The sequence below is a fragment of the Cavia porcellus genome, unplaced genomic scaffold, assembly GCF_034190915.1.
Source record: "Cavia porcellus strain 051 isolate PalLab524CR breed Dunkin Hartley unplaced genomic scaffold, mCavPor4.1 scaffold_3, whole genome shotgun sequence".
In the NCBI taxonomy this organism is placed as follows: domain Eukaryota; kingdom Metazoa; phylum Chordata; class Mammalia; order Rodentia; family Caviidae; genus Cavia; species Cavia porcellus.
This window is the reverse complement of record NW_026947486.1, coordinates 77,937,671-77,961,608: the sequence shown is the minus strand read 5'-3', so window position 1 is coordinate 77,961,608 and position 23,938 is coordinate 77,937,671.

Here is a 23,938-nt window from a genome sequence, read left to right as displayed (position 1 = left end):
GTTTAATTATTTCATTGTTTCTTTGGTGTGAAAAGCCAAAAGAGTAAGTAAGTACCAACATGTGAAGTAGAAATTGGGAAATAGGAAAAAAGAAACTGTTCAGATGAGGAGAATAATGGAGCATAGAGGGGAAAAGAAAAGATGGGAAATGAAAAAATAGAATAGAAGGAAAAAAACCTAGAAACAAAGATTTTGTAAATAAAGAAGAGAAAAAAATTGAAGGGAGTGGATAGTATGGGGGAGAAAGAAGAATCGAGATATACTATGTACCGATACAAATTCCCTATGTTAAATGTGATCATCATGTGTACCTAAAGTATACCAATAAAATTAATTTTTTAAAAATACATTCTTCTGCCATACTCATAAGTGATGTAAATCAGAATCACAGGTGTAAATATCAATAGTCTCCCTCATAAAAAACACTGAAAGAGTAGGTAAGATCCAAAATGTACAATAGTTATTGTGAAAGTTAAAAGGAAACTGCTCAAAAGGAAACAACTTGGATAGGGGAAAGGAGAAAAGAAAAACATATATATATATATATATATATATATATATATATATATTCATATACATACAGATATACATACACAAGATAGATAATTATACTAGTAATCTCTGTTAATTAGTCAAAAGCCAGATTTTGCTTTCATTGTTAGATTTTTTGATCATTTTTCATGCCTGTATCTTTTAATCTGAACAACCAATTGGAAGATAACAATACACAATACATTATCCAGTGTTAATCTCATATTACTTTAAAATTCTGTATCATCATTTTTATTCTTTTTTGTTTTAAAAAAGATGTTCTTCTGAATATGTTTTATTAATATATTCCAGAGAAAAATATGATAGAAAGGCAAAGTTAAGAAGTTTCATTCTTATCTGGGTATGGTGGTGCACACCTGGAATACCAGAACTCTGGTAGGCTGAGGAAGGAAAATCACAATTTCAAACCTGGCCTGCTCAATTAAATAATTTATAAACTGTGCACAAATTACATATATATTTTTTCAATGCAAAGGCCTTGAGATTTTTGTGCTTTCTCTTTCTCTGTCTACTCTTTCCCATATAAGTATTTTGTGATGTAAGATTACTTCCATTGTTGCTTTTGCCAATGCACTCAAATTGAAATATCTATTCTTTTGTGTTTTTCTTTTTTAATCTACCTAAAATTTTTATTTATTAGTACATTTGTGTAGTACATATTGTTTCCATTCCTTGTGGGTAGTTGGCAAATGTATATAACACAATTTAATTTCTTATTATCATCCTCTTTCCCTTCTGTGCACTGTCTACCCATCTCTTGATCTTGATTTTTTCTTTTGCATGTTTTTGTTATTTTGTGTTTGTGTGTGTGGCTCAATCTTGGGATAGGCCTTTGTGTTTATCAACAGATAAATGGAAAAATATACTTTCTTATTGCCACCATCTCTAACAAAAAAGTAACATTTTTATTGTTTCCTTTGATATGTAGCAGGAATCTCTATCCTACACAACAAGTTGTCCTTAATTGTCAACTTCCATAATATTTGAATATGTGGCTTGCTAGAAACAAAAAATAGAGCATATTTAAATAAAAAAATAGAATAAAATAGAAATTACTGTTAACTCCCCTTAAAATACACCCCAAGAATAAGCACGCTTATTCTTGCCATTTTCTCAAGTAGTTCAGAAAGTCTTTTTTCATGGGTGTCTTTAGGTGTGCTGTTGTGACTGCCTCAGTGTGCTGAACTTATTGAAAACTTTCAGTTTCCATGGTCTTTTTGACTTGGGAAGAGCCAGAAGTTACATGGCACTGGATTCAATGAATAAGGTCCGTGAGGACACATACCAAAGTTTTACTAACCTGTCTTTTTCTTTGGATGACACTAGGCAGCAGCAATGACAGTACTTTTAGTCACAGCTGTTATACACATAAAAAAAGAACTTCTAGAACTGCTTAAGAAACTTCCAAGAACAAGCTGGGCATGGTGGTGCATGACTGTAATCCCAGCACTTTAGAGGCTGAGGCAGATGGATTGTTGCAGGTTTGAGACCAGCCTGGGTTACAAAGTGACCTCAAGGCCAGCCTGAACTGCATAATAAGAAGACACTGTCTCAATCACAGTGGCAACAACAACAGCAAAAAAAAAAAAAAAAGAAAGAAAGAAAAAAGAATCTAATTGTGAAGAACAGTAGAATAAATGTATCTAAGTGAGGTGGAGTATTCTGAAAGGAATTAATGGCAATGCATGTTTTACTATATTAATTTGGTATGTAAAGTTGCAGCATAATTTTTGTTTAGCATCTATATTTGTACTTGTATGTTGATGGGAACAAATTATTCCCAGTATTTGTTTATTAGAAATCAGGATGCAACAAATAACATTATAGATATAACATTTCGTACTTGTGTTGCTTTATATATAAGATTAATATCCTGAAAACAGATTCCTGGAACACAAAGTAGAATATTTATTATTTTGATAGTTGTTGTAAAATTCCTTGCTATTGGTGTTAAGTCTCTTTGCATAGACAAAAGCAGTGCATTATCAGAGTGCCTGCTTTCCCACATCCCAAAAAATGCTGAAGATATTGAGACACAATCTAGCTTTCTGTTTGCATATGTTGCGGCAGTGCTGAAGAAATAAATGATACATATTTACACTTATGTATTTTTTCTCCTGGTCCCTACTAGAAAAGACAATTAGAAAAAATTATGAAAGACAGTGAGAGAAACTGTACATAAAGTAGAACATTTTCTGCATACTGTGGGACCTAAGAAACAGATTTGTGCTTTGTCAGCATTCAATTTACTTGTAGGAAAAAACAGATTGACAATTTATTGTACTCTATAGTAATCAGTTTTATAAAGAAGTAAGTGTTGGGTATTTTCTGTTATTTGTAATGGTTGCTACTTTTATCTGATGAATGTAATATTATCACTTTCCTTGTTGACCTAGATTGGATAATTTAATTGAACATAGATGGAAATGGAAAATACAGGTAACTTGTGGCCTATTTAAATTATATATATATATATATATATATATATATATATATATATATATATGCTGGCATTTCGTGAATATACTGTGACAGGATTCAGGGATGTGGGGTCTGACTAAACATTTATTCTATCACAATCTCTGGCCAAGGAGGGTCATCACTGCATTTTTCTTTGAACTTTTTCCTTTTGGTGTGAATCTTGTTCCTTTCAAGGGTCTCTTACATTCTTCCAGCTCAATTTCAGTTTCTCTCTCTAATTCCTCATCCTCTAACCCCTCTCTAAACATTTATATTATATAGAATTTTTATGCTTTTCATAGTTTATACCTTTTATGAAAATGGTGTCATTCTTTTTCCCTATTTGATTCCTAAATATTCTACTATACACATCTCCATACTTACATATGAAATTGGATTTCCAAAAACTTGCCATAAACCAAATTCATTAACCCTTTGAAATTTCCTGTCACATTTTTCCTTCATTAATAGAAATATATAGTTCATAAGCATTATTTTTCCTCTTATAACTCGTACATAACCAATTATAAAATCCTGATAGTGAATCTCCCATAACCTTTCTTTATCACCCACACTGCCTATATCCTAATTTGTAGCCCTCCTGTCTCTAACATGGTGTGCAGAGTAGCTTCCTCAGCAGTCCACATGCCTCGAGTCTCTATTACTTACACAATTCTATCCCCATCTCAAAATATATTCCGCTCCAGGCATTCAAAGTAATCTTTCTAAAACTGACTGAAGCTCGTCCATATTCTGGTCAAATGCTAGGTGGTACTCTTTGCTAACAGGACAGTGTCCAAGGTTCTTACACAGTGATTAAAACCTTTTATGACTTTGGCCACATTCTGCCTTTTTGCCTCTGTTTCTGGCAGTGATATCATACTGGAATGATAATGCACAGAAAATAGCAAGAACTTATATATCTGCACTGCCTAGAATTGCCTAGAATTGGAGCATACAGGCACACAGGAAACATGTGTTGATTAAACACATGTAATTTACCTAGAGAGATGCCTAGAAATTTCATATAGTTTAGCAGCTCCAAGTATTGGTTTATGTAATTCTATTTGTTTGACAATCCTTATTCCATGTATGCTTTTTTTTCATTTTTCATTGACCTAGCTCAAATCTTATGTTTTATTGACAATTCTGTTACCATAATTACCATAATCATAATTGATTGTGCTCTCTCTCTGTCTCTGTCTCTCTCTCTGTCTCTCTCTCTCTCTCTCTCTCTCTCTCTCTCTCTCTCTCTCTCTCCCTCTCTTGAGACAAGATTTCACTATGTAGTTCTGGCTGACCTCGAACTAACAGCAATTCTCCTGCCTCAGCCTCCCAAGTTCTGAGCTCTCTCTCTCTCTCTCTCTCTCTCTCTCTCTCTCTCTCTCTCTCTCTCTCTCTTGAGACAAGATTTCACTATGTAGTTCTGGCTGACCTCGAACTAACAGCAATTCTCCTGCCTCAGCCTCCCAAGTTCTGAGAGTGCACCATCATATCCGGTGTCATGATTGCTCTCTCTTTTGCTTTCCTTCATCCTTAGTTCTATATACTTACCTTTCACCTGTATGTCCTGTGAGGACAAAAATCTCTTTCCCCTAGTTAAAACAAAAAGCTATCTTCCCAATACTCAGCTATTAAGGAAAGGTGTGTCATAAAAAAGACATCTATAGACAAGTATTTGCAGTATGTTGGATTAAACAAACCTGAGTTTGTGAGTCCCTGTTATAATAAAAAGTCATGCTCTTTACTATCTTAATTCCATTTTGGTGTACAAATGAGATCTCTATTTCTCTGATGGAATTCATTTTGGAGCGACTCGTAGCATACATAAGTCTTTCCCTGGCACTTGCACTCTACTTCCCAGAACCAGCAACAAAGTATCATGTTCTCCTCCTGCCATCCTCATCACCATCATTTCATTATTGTATCTCTCTCTCTCATTGCAGCAGAAAAGGAGTCCAAGGACTTAAAGACCTTCATTATTTGATTAGTCCCGCCAGATAATCCAGGACAATCTCTTCATTTTAAGTTCCAAAACTTTATCGCACATCCAAAACCCTTTACGTCATGCTACCAAAGAATCACAGATCCCTGAGATTACTACTGGCTATCATTGATGGTCCATTATTCTATTTATGACACATTGGGAAGGTTCAACTTACTAAGGAGAAAAATGATAAAATACAGGACCTTGTTTTTAAATAATTTACTAGAATTGTAGGTGCATCCTGGTTCTTAGTAATTGAAATAAAAAGGTACAGCTTGAACAGTGATAAAATGCCATAAATCAAAAATTGATCAAGATGGAAGGCATTACTGTTTGAGGCTATTCAGTGTTTCAGGGAATTATACTTGAATTGTGACAGATGGCAGTGCCTTGCTAAGTATTACAAAGTATGATTTCTCCCTGTGCATTATCCCTGACACTAAATGTATTAAATTGAATGTGGAGATTCAGCAGTATTATTCCATACATCAAAGCCATCTTTAACAAAAACATACAAAACGATGTTGGGAACAGGTTGCAATTTAGATGAAAGTTGGTTTAGGAAAAAGTTACATACCAATGTGCATCTATTACTTTATGATTTTACTAAGGTGATCATGAAGAGTATTTAAAATAACTTTCTCAGTTACTTTCAAGTTGTGTTCTCTTATAGCTTCAACTGTTTTCAGATTGGCATTTTTAGGTAGTGTATAAGCTGTGAATGATGAGTAGAAGTGCACTGGCCTGCGGTACTCTCCCTAGGTTTATATTCCTTCTTTCACAAGCATAGTAACATTATTGACACAGTACTTGTTATTGCTTCTGTGACCTAGTCACATCCCTGTTCCCAAGTTGCTAGAAGAAGCTTTTGAAAGAATAGATGCAATAAGCAGATTCTTGCTGGTTTGTAGAAGACACTTTACTTAGAACTAAAACAGAAACTGAGATGATGTGACCTAAAATATGTCATAAGGTGGCATTACTTGAATGTGCAAGACCTCAGCTTCAGCCTCATTGAATCAAAACTTAGATTCAGTGAACTCATCATGAATGTCTTTGCCTCTTAAAGGAGGGTCCTGACATGTATGACATTGGCAGTCGATGTAGATGATATACCCAAGAAATAACTTCTTCTAGATTAAACTGATCTAAGAATTAACCAGGTAAATAAAAATCCGAATACATATCCCCAAACCAGTCAGATTGCTTCTCATAACTTGAGAGTAGAATCATAGTAAGAAATCTGCAGTTGTGGATTACTGAGCTAGTATGTAATTTAAAAGCAATGGTTAAGGTTAGGACTTCTATAATCTGATGTATGCACAAGAAAAATCAACTTTTAGAGGAATAAAAATGGAAATTTTCAGAAAGAAGCAGAGATAAGAGAGCCTATAGCCCTCAGTAGATGGAAAACAATTTGTTTTTCTAACTTTCCAGTTTTAGTACTTGGCAAACCAATTATCTTACCTTTGGTTTCAATTGAATTGTCAACCATACTCATAATAATTTTCCCTTTACTTATTTTATTCATTTATTTTTGAAACTGGGTCTTGCTATACAGTTTAGGCTGACTTTGAACTCACTATGTAACCCAGAATGGCCTCAAACTCATGGAGATCCTCCTGCTCTGCCTCTCAAGTGCTGAGATTATGATTGGATGAACTTTATGTTAAAAATACAAGAGAAAACATATAATTCACAAATATGAGCATGAAGTCATATAACAAAATATTACAATTACTTCAGCATAAATGATTTAAAATTAAATCTTTAGGGAATTATTTCAAAATAATAAAATCTATTCAATACTCAACATCCTCTTCAGTATCACGTAGAAACTAACCACAAACTCATCTAGTCTATATGCATTATAGCTTAATTCTTATTGCAACTTCAAAAATGCTACTAACAGCTTTGATTTCTTTTTCAAATAGGCTTCTTACCAAAGTAGTTCATGGCTGTGTTCTGTGGGGTGGGAATGCTATGACATGTTAACTAGCTAAGTTTCTTTTTAAAATGATATTTCAGTGTAATAAAATATTTGGGTACAATAAATAAAATGCTCCCATTGGGCTATGGGATATATCTTAGTGATGGAGCACATACTTAGGATGTGTGACACTCTGCGTTCAATTCTTAACAGTAAAAGCCCCCCAAATTCATAGCATTTAAATTCAGAGTCTTCTGTATACAAACTGTACTCAGTGTAGCACATGCCATTCTACATAACATGAAAGTTAGTCACGAATATTTTAGAGAAGAGGAAACAGACTCAAGGAAGTTAAATAACCCACTCAGGGTTGTGTATCTAGCAATTTATGTAAGGTAAATGATAAACCAAAGGCAAACTGACTCCAGGGCCTGCACAGTTTACTATCTGCTGTTATCCAACTGAGCATCTCCTTTGACTACTGTTTCAGTTTATTTTCTGTATCATTTGTTGCACCCCTCAACTTTCTCTCTGTAAATTATGTAATATTTTATCAAGTTATTGACCTATAAAATAAGTACATTTTCACCTCTGTTCCTGTTTTTGCTTGAAATTGGTCCAAGTTGTTACAGGGTAAATAAATGTTGCCTGAACTCAACAGGAAGGACATGCTAGAGGAGAAATTTACCAAATGCTATGGCAGTGTCTGAAAGAATCTGCTCTTCATACAGTGGGTAAACTTTTTCTCTTCTCCGCAGTTGAATTTATCCTTCGATAATACTCTGTTTTGCTTTAGCTTCCATTTGAAAGAAAGGTGGTATTTTGACTCCCTACTGTTTTCCATGGTTCAAAATGAGTTATCTTCACATACACAGATTGAATGAAATGGCAGTGGCCTGTATCCCAAGGTATCGTGATCCATTCTTTCTGTGTTATTCCCTAAATAATGAATGGCATAAGTACCTATGGGTTTTTTCTTTTTTTCCATTTGCCTCACACCTAAGTTCAACTAATCACTTAGTCTAGCTAACTTTATCCTTAAAATACATGTCTTTAATTCATTTATTTTCCTCCATGACTCCATATCATGTGCCATCATCCTAGACAGAACAAAACAACATTTTATCTTCTCTGAATTTAGTTGCCTATATTTTTTAATGTTTACTTGCAGCTTCTTCCTCCTTCAGACACATTCATCATATAGCAGTCAGACAGCCACTTAAAATACACTTCCTATCATATAACTATCTGGCTTGAAATCACTCAGTGACTCCAGCACCCCACCTATGGGGAAAATAACATTCTAAAATTCCTAGCAAAACTTACAGTGTCCTTTATGTCCTTACCACCTGTGTGTCACACTACAATTAATACAGTATAGGGTTGTTTTTAGATTATTGAATAATTCATAAATGTTTACAACCCATCTATTTTATTCATTTCTTCCATATTAACTTTATCTATTCAACTGATTAGCTCTTAATAGCATCTTAATATTTAGTGAAGATATCACAAATGATCCACCCATGACTACTCTTCTCAGTTAAATCAAGATTTGAGGATCCAGGGGTAGAGTTAATAGTAAATCACTTGCTTAGCATATGTAAAGTCCAGGTTCAATCTCCAGAACACAGCACACACACACATACACACACACACACACACACACACACACACACACACACACACACATACATGCACACACCTATGCACACTCATACAGAAAGAGGGAGGGAGGGAGGGAGAGAGACAGACAGACAGACAGAGAGAGAGAGAGAGAGAGAGAGAGAGAGAGAAGAGAATGAACTGATTAGTTGATTTTCCTGTTCTGGATTAGTATAGCATCTATTGTTTTGCTTTATCTAATATATAAAATATTGTAGCATATAAAAATTAATATATCTGTCTTTATTTTTGAAAATAAAGTAAATATCCTCTTCAACTCCATTTTTACGGTCCCTATGAAACTCTCCAATACATGTATATGTTTCATTAAATGAATAATATAATTTATACATAATGGAACTTTAGTTGCAATAAAGTACAAGGATATGGCAAAGAACAGCTGCTGATCTGGGAAAAGAGGAACGCAAAGCCCTAGATGACAATGTTTTATGGGAAAACTGGATGACGTGATAAAACATCTATTCAGAGTTGGAGCAATTTCAGGCTCATTCCAGAATATATGGACTGACTCAAGTGGTTCAGAGCACACATTGGTTGTGAATTCATTCTTTTCCTGGGATATATTTCACGTAGCTGAAAGCAACTTCAAATCAATAGCCGCATAATGTGCACAGATGTCAGGCTCAGGAATCTTTATACTGGAAATGGATTCTGCTGAGTATTAATGAGAAGTGATCCCAGTCGATGAGAACAATGCTTGACATCAAGAATATAGTTCAACACTACATACACAACATGTACCTATCATAGTGTAGTAGCTCAGTCAATAGGACTGAAGTTGGCTATTAAAACATGTGCTCTTATAATCTTATTTATATTGACAAGAAGCGTTTTCATGTGAATATGAAATCAGTATTGTTTGAAAAGATGACATTTATAAGCAGTGAACTGGATATCAAGAAAATCTGCTTAAGAATTCAATACCATTTAATATAGATAATGTAAGTTTACATTTTAAAAGGATTCAGCGCCAAGCCATTAATGTTCCACAGTATAATTCTCCTGGATAGCATTTGAAATCCATTTTTAGAGCCAATGCAGCAAAATAAAGGTTTAGGTCTTTGCCTAAGGACTAATTTTGAGTGAAGAAACAATATTCTTTGTTTGTGACAATGCATTTGTATTGAATTAATCACAAAAATATATCTATGTATTTTCATTCAGCATCATGATCAATTCTTTCTCCATTATGGAAAACTTACCAGATGATTTAAATGTGATGGTCAACTCTGCCTTATTTTGTTTTCTAGCTGTTTAGTATTCATCTCTCCCCAATTTTGATCCCAAGCTAAACTACCATTTTATAGTGCTAAAAGCAGCACCACTCACTGTCTGGTCACCTGATTTATTAACTGACTTGTGTAGCTAAATGAATTGCAAGTGAATGGTAAATACTATTGTTATGCAAATTATAAGCATTAGGGGTCCAATTTATTGAAAGACATTATTCTAAACACAGACAAAGCGACAGCTATGTTTCATACTTCTTTTAAAACAACTTATCAAAAATTATTTGCCACGTTTATGATTAAAGGACTAGAATCTTGGTATGTATGCAAATCTAGTACAACAGAGGCAGCCATTGAAAATCAGTTGAAATATTATCAACTCGGTCATGATCTTTCTTATATGTTGTTGAATTTTATTTGTTAATATTTTGTTTAGAAATTTTGCATCTCTGTTCATAAGAAGAGTGATCTAACATTTCCCTTCCGCACATATTTCTTGACAAATTTGGTATTAACCTTTTATTAGTATCAGAAAATTAATTATTTTCTGTTTTTCTATTATTTAAAATTTGAGAAATATTGAAATTATGTGCTCTTTCCAAGTCATAAGTATTTTGTCATTAAATTTTAACAGTTTTGTTTCATTATTTTCTGCTTGGGAAGTTGTTAAATTACTAGTTTAATGTCATTAGTGGGATTATAAGGATATTTTCCTGAATTAATTTAGTAAATTAGAATATATAAGCATCTCTCTATTTTACCTAGGTTTTCAAACTCATTGGTATAAATATATTTTTAATATTCTCTTGCGATTTCCAAAATAGTAATTTTGATGTTTGTGGTATCAGTATCACTTGTACTATCAGAACAGTGACAGGATAATCTTGCATTTACTCAAAAAATTTATGCATTGAAGTGTTGTTATATCAGATGTCAATTATCTAGAAAATTAATTAGAGTATATTAATAAAATAGAACAATGAAGCAGTAAAAACAAATGTACTAAGTTTACAAATGTGACGATAACATCATAAATGTAATAATGAACATGAAAAGGAAGTTACAGAACTTCATAAAGATTGTGAAAATTCTCTTACAAGTTTAGTAATATACATACATATAAGTGTTGAACATAGAAGACATAGCCTGCAATGAAAGAAAATTCATGACTATGATTGGTATTCGGAATGGAGGCAGGCATTTTTGGCTTCAGGATACAGGACTAAGTAATTTAACTTTGTAATACTATTTCTATTGAAAAAATATGAATTTTCATTAAATTGTGATAAACAAAAGCCATGAGATAGAAAAGATCCTTTCAAGTATCATGAATATTGCCACTGGGATGCAGTTAAAGAGGGAGGGAGTGCTGTGAAATATGATTTTTTAAAAACTTTTAATTTTCATTCAGTCTTTTTGGGATCAAACTCACAACCTTACACTTGCCAGGCAGGTACTTGAAGACACTAAACTAAATCCCCAGCCCCCTCAATTATAGGTTTAGAGCCAGATAATGGACTGTCTATGCAGGATCTTCAGACTATATGGAATTTTTTGTTTTATTTTGTTTTTATAAATAGAAGAAGTATCTGTGGCAAAAGAAGTAGAAGCATACTCCCCAAATAGTAAAATTTGGTTCCAGACAACTACAATAAAGCTAATAGCATAATAAAGTAAGTTACATTTTTTTTTGTTTTTCATTGAGTGTAAAAGTTATTTTTGCACTATTTTGGTAATCTGCATAGTGTTAAATAGCATTGTGTTTAACAATAATGTAAATGGCTTAATATTTTGTTGTTCAAAAGTCCTATGATAGTCTTAGTCTTTAGATAGTGATAATCTTTACTGGTGTATGGTTTTACTCAATATTAATGTCTTCTGACTGATCAGGGTGGTGGTTTCAGAAGCATAAATTGGCTCTGTGAATATCTCAAAATAAACAGTAATGAATCATGACTCATCAATTAATTCTTCCTTTCATTAAGCATTATATATATATATATATATATATATATATATATATATATAGTGCTATTTAATTGCATTTATGGACTGTAAAATTTCTTTGAAAACAGAAGTCAATCATCTCAAGTGCTATTATTCCTTTATGAACTAAGTGTGTATAGTATTCTAAAGCTTTTTTGTCATTTTAACAATATGTAGGTTTATAAAACACTTTCTTTGGTTATCCACAGAAGCAGCTCCTAACACATTAAAGCATTATTGTAAAACTATAGCTATTTAACCACGGGGTCAGGTGGAACTTCTTATTCCAGTTCTTTTCCTATTCCCAGCTTATATGTAATTATTCCCTCTGCTGAAATCTTGAAACTCACTCCCGCAGAGTCATCCATGAAAGTAGGAATCAACTTTTTCCCAACTCCATTTAAAATTGATGTTATAATGTTCTCCTACATTCACAAATATTCCTAATGGATGTACAGTGGTGAAAACATACCTGGAGTTTTTAAATATACTTTGCCAAAATCCATAAGAAGAATCACTCTCTATGACAGCTATAACCTTATAAAATGTATCTCTTAAGTAATAACGTTTGAAAGTGAAAATTATTTCTTGATTCATGGGCTAAAGAATGGATGTTTTGTTAGCAGGAGTGAAAATAACATTAATCTTGTCATACATTTTTATCAGAGTTCTTGGGTGAGCAGAGACATTGTCAATGAATTAGTAGAATTTTAAAATGCTCTCAGATACAGATTTAAACAGTGGGTTTAAGATATTCAGCAAAACATGTAACACAAGCTTTGCTGTTCAATTTGTAGGGCATGTTAGATAGTTTGATCACTTTTTAAATGCCTAAATCTTGTAACCTGAGCAACTACATTTAAGATAACAATATGCAATATATTAACTAGTGATCTGGCCCACAGATCAATCTGTGGGGTGTACCTGGAGGGGGAATGGGGATTAAATAAAAACATGGGGGAGACAGAGAGAGACTGAGGCAAGTTGAGAGAGTCCAATCAAGCCCCGTTTATTCCAGAAGTGATTACATCTTTTATTGGCCAAGGGCGGGCTGGTGGGACAAGAAGAGGCTATGGGGATGAATACAATATCATCACATCCAGCTCATCATCACATCCGGGTATGCGACATAAGCAGGAGAGGATTATGGTTATTATAGGCAGACGCATTGTGCCTCTAGGAGAGAGAGAGGCAGGGAGGTAGCAATGGGGCTGTCACACGGCTCCCTACATCTCCTCCCTTTCTATATTATTTAATAAGGAGTACGGTAGGCCCTGTGAGGACAGCGTCTGTCTTAGGTCAAGGACCTCATTACATGAACCCAACCAGGCCTTACCCATTATGGGCTCGCAGAACAGCAGTTGATCCTGTGTCTGTCTTAGGTGGCCGATGGAATTAACATGCATGTCCTAGTTGCCTGTCTCTAACCGCCTGTCCATTGCCCCAGGGCAGTTAGGCCGCATTGTCATATGGGCCACTCATGGGAATTCCTTCCCGGTAGGTTTGTTTATCTTCCATCTTCAGCTGATGATAGTGTATCTGAATGGGCTTTGCCATAAACGCATCTATCTGGTTATTGATGAGCGTCATAATCCTCTGAAAAATACAAGGACTCACAGAAAGGAGAAGCAATAGGGCAGCTAGGGGACCCAAAAGGGGCACTAGGTAAGGGAAAAGCTCCCCACACACACACACACACACACATCGAGGAGAAGGGGTTGGCAGCCATTTGTTGTTGTCACTGTTGAAGTCATTATTCTACTTTTTTGGAGCTTGCCTCGCATAACACCGGATGGAGTCTATTTGGCTGGTTTATGTTCCTCCAGACAGAGAAGAGCCTCCTCCGCAGTCACAGGGGGTTGTGTGCATGGCTGTCAGCAGTTGTAGTCTGTTTGGCAGGGGTCTAAATCTACCATGGGTATGGTACGGCTCAAGGAGAAGGCCAAGTAGGCAGCATAGGGCTCTGGGGAGTTGTGTCACCTGTAAGAGAACACAGGGGATTGTGCCTCAGGAAATGACATTATTCCTGGGCGCTGCATGGGGTCTTTGAAGAACTGTCTATTTGTTTTATGAGGCATTCAGGTAGCCATCTAGCCTCTCTATCTTGTTGAGAGTAAACACACACTGAGTTGCGTCTCCATATGAGAACGGGATCAGGGTCATGCAGTGAATTAGTCAGGGGGGTCTCACCATAGTAGAGAAGCAAAATTGCTTTTGGGTTTCAGTATGCCAAAAACGCATGGCTGTTGACTGTCCAGAAGCATCCAAATTTAAAAAAAAAAAAAAATTAAGGATGAATAAGGCATGAGATAGAATATTTTTAGATGTCCTACTTGTGGAGTACCATTTCCCTTTTTATTTTATCAACAGTGAGTTTTAGGGAAAGATTTGCCCTTTTAACTATGCCTTAACCTTGAGGGTTATAAGGTATGCCTTTTATATGATCAATATTAAGATGTTGACAGAAATGAGCAAAGGCAGAACTAGCATAGCCTGAACCATTATCAGTCTTTAATTGTTGTGGGCATCTTAGAACTGATAAGGTAATTAACATATGGCTAATAACATTTGGTAGCTTTGCCAGTCTAGGGAGAGGTATAAATGAAACCACTAAAGATATTTATAGTTACATGAACATATTTAAGATTGCCAAACTCAGGAATGTGGGTGACATCCATTTGCCATAATGCATTGTGGATCAGTCCTCTAGGACCAACCCCAAAGTGCGGAACTGGGAGGTGCACAGCACAAGAAAGGCAATTTTTTACTATCTGTCTGGCTTGTTTTCTAGTGATCTTAATATAGAATTACAGAAAAATAAACAGTAAGAAATCACTAGTTAACAAGTACACATTGTCATCTTAGAAATAGCTGTCCAGGTTACAAAATTAAAGCATGCAAAGTGACATTCAAACAGTGACACTGCCAACAGCTCCGCCCAATGATCCAACAAAAACCCAGTAACATGTTTATCAGTCCCACACACTTGCCTTCCATCTCAAAGAGGGCAAGACCAAACATATCAAAACAGAACAAAACAGTTTTTAAAAAAGATTTAAAGAAATACAGATTTCAAAGCAAGTCCACTGGAGATCTTCATTGTTCATCTACTTGTCTCTAGTTTCCTCCGAACAGCTGTGCCCATCTTTACGCACATTAAATGCACACTGCATATTATAGAACCAATCAAATATTACAGGATGATGAAGGCTCCTTAGGTTTTTAAGATCTGACATTGGGGAAGACAATAAAAACTACCATAGTATCTCTCATTTTCCTTTTAGCAGTTGTCCCCATCCTTACATATGCTGAAATTAAACTTAAGAGCCTAGACCAATATCACTCCGATCAGTTAAATGAGTCAAAGTAATTGACATTAGAATCTCCACCTCTGGAATCTTTTCTGTAAAATGACCAGTCTCTCTACAGGTAAAACAGTTTTCTTTATGCTTTTGAGATAACAACTGTCCAGCTTCAAACCCCTGCAAGGCAGCAGTGACAGCAAAGGTGTATATATCCTGTCATGCCTGTTCTATTTTCATGAGGTCTGATAGCGGCCCGGCAGACGGTGCCAGCGCCTTTAAAAGCCAGCTGTTCAACAAAATCAGTGCCTGCATCAGGGTGGCCAAAGACTTTGCTAGCAGCAGAAATCAAACAATCAACAAACTTTGAAAAGGGTTTATCTGGGCCTTGTTTAATGCTAGTGAGAGAGGAGCTCATATTATCTTTTGCAAGCAGCTTTCTCCATACTCGAGTAGCTGCTGCTTGAATTTGAGCGAAAAGTGTTGGATTAAAACTCTTTTTGAGCTTTTCTGCATGCATAGGCATCTTCTACTATTAACATATTAAGGTCCCACCTATTGCTAGACTGTGTATTGTGCCTGGCAATCTCTTTGCAATTTTTGTATATTCTGATTTTTACAAAAGATTATCCCTACCCGATAAAGTCACTTGGGCCAATCTTTGCCAATCTGTAGGTGTGAGCCAGCTGTCAACCAGAGAATTTAAAACAGCAAGAATGAATGCAGCTGTAAGCCCATATTGGGAAACCGCTGTCTTTAATTTTTTTAAAGCAGCCACTATGAATGGCGTATGTGTCTTAATGACTCGTGGAGCTAGTGGCGCAGCACCCGTGCTGTCTTGCGGCTGCGCAGTGCCGTCTTGGGGAGGTATGTTTGTTTCTTTCACTGGAAACGCCATTTTGGGGAGGGAACCACCCTGATGTGGAAGAGAGGCAAGCGCCATTTTATGAGTGCCACAAGGCCTGCCGGAGGCAGGCGCCATCTTAGGAGCACTATAAGGCTGTGTAGCTTGGAGGGCCTTGTACAACCATCTCCTCAATCTGAGGATCTGCATGCCACTGGGAAAGCAGCTCAGAGATTAAATTCCAGTATGCAAAGGTGGTCACTGGAACCTTTTTCTGGACCAAAAACACTATAATAATCTTTTAAAGCATCTCTTACTCTATTCCACCTCTTGGTATCTATAGAACCTTCTAGTGGGAATCAGGGGCAAACCTTATGAATAAATTGAAAATACTGCAATAATTCTTTTGTTCTAACCCTTACCCTTCTTGTCTTTAATGCCTTTATAAGGCCTCCCATGAATAATTCATGTTCGCTCAATGCTTGACCCATGTCCTGGAAAGGGAATGGGGTAGCTGTTCACTCACCGTGACTCAGGCTGGCAAGTCAGGTAGTCGTCTGCACAGGCCTCGGTACTTGAGTTAATGTCTTGTTGCTTTTAGCTTTGATCCTTGATTTAGTTTGCTCAGGTCTCACCGTGGTCTCTAGTTCAATTCGCTTTCACTTTAAGCCGGCTGTCTCGAATGGCTCCCTCGTTGACTCCTCCGTGCCTTGAGCCCCCACGCTGGGCGCCACTTGATCTGGCCTGCAGATCAATCTGTGGGGTGTACCTGGAGGGGGAATGGGGATTAAATAAAAACATGGGGGAGACAGAGAGAGACTGAGGCAAGTTGAGAGAGTCCAATCAAGCCCCATTTTTTCCAGAAGTGATTACATCTTTTATAGGCCAAGGGTGGGCTGATGGGACAGGAAGAGGCTATGGGGATGAATACAACAGGGTCATCGTCACATCTGGGTATGTGACATAAGCAGGAGAGGATTATGGTTATTGTAGGCAGACACATTGTGCCCATAGGAGAGAGAGAGAGAGCCAGAGAGGCAGCAATGGGGCTGTCGCAGGGCTCCCTACAAACTAGTGTTAATTGCCTACTTTCTTTGAAATCCTTATCATTTCTATCCTTGTTTCTGTTTTCTTTTTTAAAATAAAAAGCATAGTTCTTAAAGGCTTTACAATTTTCTGAATAGTAAATGACTATTGGTTTCATCTTATAGTCATCAGCTGCATTTCTAACAAAGGAGTTAACCTGTATTTTCAAAACTTTGAAGTAAGGTGCTGACTTCACTAGCTATGAAAGTCCTATGTAGAACCTTCCAATAGAAGAATATTTCACTTACATGAAAAATTTGTTGCTTAATATTGTCACTTTCACTGAGTACCTGAGCTAGACCTTCTAAAAGCTTGCTGAAGCTTCTGTAACAGTTTATTTCACTCAAAATTACATTTCCAGTTTCATACATTTTCCCACAAATGTCTTAAATATGTCATTCTTTATAGCTGAGTACTATTCACATAAATACATATACATACATACATGCAGATAGATAGATAGATGATACATAGGTAGATTCTATATCTAATCATTTGTTGATGGATACAAAGGCTGTTTCTAGGACTTAGTTAATAAGATTTGCATTGCTATAAACATTGGTATGCATATATTATTTTAGTGTGATGTCTTAAAGCTCTTTGAGGAAGACACAAAGCACTGGGATCACTATGTAATATGGAATATATAAACAGTTCTTGAGAAAGGTCCACATTGATTTCCATAGCAGTTGTACTAATTTATTTTCCCACCAACAAAGAAGGAGAGTTCATTGTTCATCACAGGCTTGCCAGCATTTACATTGTTTGATTTATTAATGGTTGCCATATTTATGGAGTAACATGGAATGTCATCATTACTTTCATTGGGATTTCTCTGATGGGCAGAGATATTGAGCATTTTCTTACTCATATTATGACCAGATTTTTAATTTTAGGTGGTTCAATTTTTTTAATTCTTTGTACATTATTTATATTAGTTCTCTGTCTGATGACACAGGAATGTTAGGATTTTTTTTCTAGATTTGTAAGCTATGATGCTTGTGTTTTGATCGGGACTGCATTGAACCTAAGTTTTGGTAGTACAGTCATTTTAATAATATTAATTCTGTCTATCCAGGATCAAGAGACATTATTCTATTTCATGATGTCCTGTTCATTCTTTTTTCCAGAATACTATAGTTTTTTGAAGAAATTTTTCACTTACAGTGGTTAGGTTAATTTCTAGGTGTATCATTTTTGAAGCTACTGTAAATGGCATTATTTTCATATTTTTTTTAATTCCATTTTTTAGTGCACAAAAATGCTAATGATTTTTGTGTGTTGTTGTGTTCTGCTACACTGCTGAAGTTTGTTTTTAATTCTAACAGTTTTTGATGACATTTTTGGATCTTTTAAAACATTTTCAGTGGAGTTTTTTTTTTTTTTTTTTTTTTGGATTGTCTGTATAGAGAATCATATCATCTGCAAATAATGGTAATTTGAACTTTTTCTTTCATATATATATATCCCTTTTATTTCTTTCTCCTGCCTAATTGCTCTGGTTAATGTTTCAAGTACTATATTGAATAAAAGAGTTGATAGTGGGCATCCTTGTTTTGTTCCTGGTTTTATGGGAAATGATTTTAGCTTTTGCTCATTTAGTATGACATTGGCTATCTGTTTGCCATATATAACTTTTATCGTTTTTAGGTATGTCCCTTCTCTGCCTGTTTTTTCAGGATTTTTATTGTGAAAGTGTGCATTTTGTTGAAAATCTTTTCTATGTCTATTGATGTGATCCAATTGTCTTTGACTTGGCTCCTGTTTAGATGGCAAATTACATGCATTGAATTATATCTTTTGGACCACCCTTACATCTTTCGGATGAAAGTTTATCAATCAAGATTTATTATCTTTTTGATCTTGTGCTTCATTCTACTTGCTAATATCTTGTTGAGTTTTTTTTTTCATACAATTTTTGGGGGAGGATTATGGTGACAATGTTTCCATAAATGAATTTGGGAGCACTTCATCCATTTCAATTTCTCTTTCTAAATTTTGCAGGCTTTTGTGAAAAGTCAGATATAGTCCAAATTCTTAGGATAGGAACTCTGGCTTCCGCTCTCCATTGGTGTGACAGTAGATTGGGTAGACAGTTTCACTGTCATAAAATTTGTCCACTGAATTAAGATTGTTCCTATGCAATCAAATTAGATACAGCACTAATAGCCCCATGCATTACAGCGGTATTTGAAAGGGCTAGTGAAATAGTAACATAACATAAGCCCCTTTTTGGGTCTCTGTTTGGCCTAGAGAAGAAATCCATGGTTATGGTGCAAACATGTTAATAACCCTAGTCTTGACTCACAGTTAATGTGTGCTAAATGTGGTTGTTGCTTCTCCTGTAAGGGTGAAAACAGCTCTAAAGAATAATTTTATAGAATTAGTTATCGAAGGCCCACATAGTAGGGAACCTAGTAATGACAGAGGGGTGAGAAAAAGAGAAAAAGGGAAAAAAGTGTATTTGTGTTTCTTTTCAAGTCCTCTGCTCCATAGTACAGAAGCCAAAATATGAGAGGGGCAAAATAGTTTAATGGTGGAAGCATATGTTATATATTTAGAGGGAGACAAGACAGGTCATATGAAATGGGGTTGGGAAAGAATCCAAGACTGATGTAAATATTAGAGAAAAGTTAAAGGGAAGCAAATGTAAAGGGAGAGATGGTAGGAAAAAGTAACAATTGGGAGTGAATATGGCATAGGTAAAAAGAGTCAGGTGAAGAGTTATGGGTAAATGTAGGGTGTATATAAAGGGGCAAGGAAGAATTTCCCCATTCTCTGTAAACTAAGAAAAAAAGGCAAAAGAGAAAAGTACACATACACTGACACACTCACACAAGAAAAAGGATAAAAAAATGATTAAAAGTGCAGGGGAAATGCACAGAAGGAAAAAAAGTCAAAAATTTAAAAAACTTTAAAATGGAAAATCAAATAAAAAATTTTAAAATGCAATCAAATAGAGTGTAAGAAAATTTCAATGTCCCTGGACACATGGCTTTTTTCTCAGCTTAGGGTTAAGAGAATAGCTCAAGGCAAGACTTGTCTCTGCTCATGCTGGAAGCTTAAGGTGGCAGTCTTTCCCCAGAACAGACCTGGTAAAACAGATTGTCTTACAGTGAGAAGAAGGTATCAATGTTATCTTCCAATCTTATGTAACTCAGGCTCAGCCTGGTTTCTGACTGCAGGAACCTGGCCTGTGTTCACCAGCCTCTGCCTCTCAATGGGATTCATCCCAGTCTGTTCTCCAGCTGCTGGCTGGCTCCTATGACTATCTTTCCCTCATCTACTCTGGGAACTTGGTGATATGAAGCAATTACAAGGCTTCTCTGGGTTGCAGGTTCAAACACTCAGCTCTTCCCTACAGTGGCATCCCTGGCAGCTCTTGCTCCATTGTTGTGGCTGTGGCCACTTGTGCTGAGGTCACCCGGTAATTGTTAATTATAAATAGCCACTCTTGAAGCATCCTCCCACATTTTCCTTGCTGGTTCCATCTGTAACTGATTCATTTGGTCTCCTTGCAGGTCTCCAGTTCTCCATGAGCAAATTAAGTTGTTGATTTCACTTTTTCTCTGGGCTATGGAATAGACAGTTACTGTGGGCAACACTGCATAGTCTCTCCTCCATGGTGTGAATTTTTCCTTCTGCATAATTTAAGATTGTTTTCTTTTCCTTTGTCAATTCCCTCATGGTTTCAGGTTAACCTCTACTCACTTTGGTTCCTCTGCAAGGTACTATTTTTCAGAGTCTAGACATTTTATTCTGGAGAAGCTAAGGTGCTGGCACTCACCACTCTCATTTTAAGACCCTTCCTTCAATAACTTTTCCTTTGCATTTACAATTTTGGCTGTGTGGGAGGAAAGGACTAACCTTCATCTGAACTTGATTTCTGAAAGAATTTCAATATTAAGCTTACTCATTTGTAGATTTTGATTTAAGTGGAAGATGTGTTATTCTTCCTTTTACTTGAATAGTTAGATGCTATTGACCTAATTTTGTATTATTATGTCTCAGGGAATAGGGTGAACTAATTTGAGGGTGAGAGATGTTGGGATGGTTAGTTGGTGGAATATAGTATTTATTGACTATCATCTTATAATGGGAATGATTCCTGGTGCCTTTAAACAATTACAAAACTGACATCAAAGATCATTGACCTAAAATAGTTGTAAAAAGATAAATAATAATGAAAAGTGTTGAAATATTTTGCAATTACCAAGTGTGACAGAGACACAAAGTTAGAAAAATCTGTTCGAAAATTTTGTTAATAGATCTGATCCATGTAGGTTTGATACAAACCTATAATTTATTAAAAAAGTAGAGTGTCTGTGGAGTGCAGCAAAGTAAGGCAAATTAAACCAAGATATGTCTGTATGAGTAAAATTCTGTGGTCAGAAATAATAATCAAGCTATTCCCTATGTTGTAACCGAGCAAGCTCACTTTGGTTCATTGATAATTACTCTTAGCTGCTACTTTGGGAAGCAATAAGGTTAGAAAATTTTTTCTCTTAGATTCTTAATGCCTAACAAAGAAAAGAAAAATAAATAGAATTATCAAGAGGTACTGTGTTATAAAGAAAAAGAGCTTTTAAAACATTTCTTACCAGCCGGGCATGGTGGTGCATGCTTGTAATCTCAGCATTTTGGAAGCTGAGGAAGGAGAATCCCTGCAAGTTCGAGGTTAGTTTAGGCTACAACATGAGTTCAAGGTCAGCCTGAACTGCATAGTGAAACCCTGTCTCAAAAACAAATAAATAAATAATAAATAAATAATAAATAAATAATAAATAAATAAATATTTCTTACCATGAATATAATTAAGAAATAAGAAGGAAATAAAAAATATTTTTATCATTGACTGATAGCTCACTCATGAATATGGATTTCCTTAGGACAATGAATGGGTTTAAACATGTAAGACAATGGAAATAGCCTGACAAGTATCCCTAAGCAGGGAGCATATTTTCCTCATATTCGAATTAATAAAATTGTCACTTAAATGAAGAGTAATATAAGAGTGTACTGGAATTCCTAGAGCATAGGTCAACTCAGAGAAAATGCCCTAAGTGCTTTTAGAGAGTGAGAAGGTCAAACTGAAGAAACCAAATGGGCCCAAGGGCAAATGGGAAGCTAGGAATGGGGTGAAATACAGGTCAGGAATCCAGGTGAGTTGAAGAATTAAGACAATCTACATCAATGTGAAAAGCACAGGAATATTTTGGGGACTGTGACTAAGAATTGGGTGGTCAGTTGAGTGACCTTTATTTAATTTTAGAAAATTGAATGTTACATAGCACTGGGCCCTCATGTGATGCTCTGCAGACTAAGAGAAATGGCATTAAGTACTATTTTAACCTTATCCACCCATGAAGGAATCAAGGGTATTTGAAATGCCTAGTAAAATGTCCAGTTAGTTTAGGTATTTAACGTTTTTAAGAGCACAAGGAAATCTCTGATATTACCTGTGCCTCAAGGAGGGCCAAAAAGATTTCCATCTTGTGTCAACAGAGTAAAGATTCATATGGTTGGCTCACAATAAAGTGTGATGTAATTTGCTAGTCCCAATGTGTCTCAAGTAAAGATTGGGTCTGGTTTTTAAAAAGGTTCATAAGTTACCATGATTTATTCTTTAGTTGATATTTTTATTGTACTAAAATATGTAACATTATTTCATAAATATGTGGCATTACACATTTTTACATTGTCATGCAAACATCACCACTGTACAACTCCAAAATTTTTCTTCTTTCATTGTCTCAGAATAAAATTGTTAAATAGTGACTCTCCATTTTCCATCACTTTAACACCTGGAAATCATGGTATGTGCTCTGTTTCTTATTATATGGTATCCTTCTTCTTGCATCTGGTTTATTTCACTTAACGTACAGTAGAATCATAAATGTTAATACAATGGTAGGCTTTACCTTATTTTGAATGGCTGAAAAATATTCAATTACGTGTGTGTGTGTGTGTGTGTGTGTGTGTGTGCGTGTGTGTGTGTATGTGTGTATTATTTATCTGTTCATCTGTTTGGTACTTAATTCATATTCTTATCTTGGTTATAATACATAATGTTGTAATCAGCATGAGACTGTTAATATCTCTTCACTATTCCAAATTCACTTCATGGATGTATGTCCAGTAATATGATTGCTGAATCATATGGTAGTACTATTTTTAATTTTTTGAGGAACTTCTATGCTGGTTTCTATAGTCACTGCACTATTTTGCATTCCTACCAACAATGTTCAAAAATTCCAATGAGAAGGAGAAAAAGAGTTGTAGAGTCCGGGGGGGGGTGGGAAAGAAAGGGGACAATAAAAATTAATGTGTAATGCATATGTAAAAATACCCCAAAGAGAAAATTAATCATTACATACTGCAAACATGAACTGAATTTTTTTTAAATTCCACTAATTCTAGACTGTCTGTTATACTGGGTGTTTTTTTGCCCCCTGTGCTACTGAGGGTTGAACACAGAAAACAATGAGCAAAGTCCCAGTACATTTTATATTTTATTTCATTTCATTAAGACAGGCTCTAAGTTGTCCACTTGTTTGAACTCAAACTTACACTCTTCTGTGTCAGCTTCCTGAGTAGCTGGGATTACAAGTATGTCCAACTGCACCTGTCACACTTTTTTGTGAAATTCATCTTAACAGTTATGAGGTGATACTTCATTGTGATTTTAATTTCTATTTCCTGATGATTAGTGACACTGAGCTTCTTTTCATATGCTTGCTAGCCCTTTGTACATCTTCTTTGTAGACATGTTTACTTAAATTCTTTACTAATATTTAACTAAGATTTTTTTTAAAATATAAGAATTCCATATAAATTTTAAAAAGTAGTATCTTATTTTATATATGATTTGCAAAT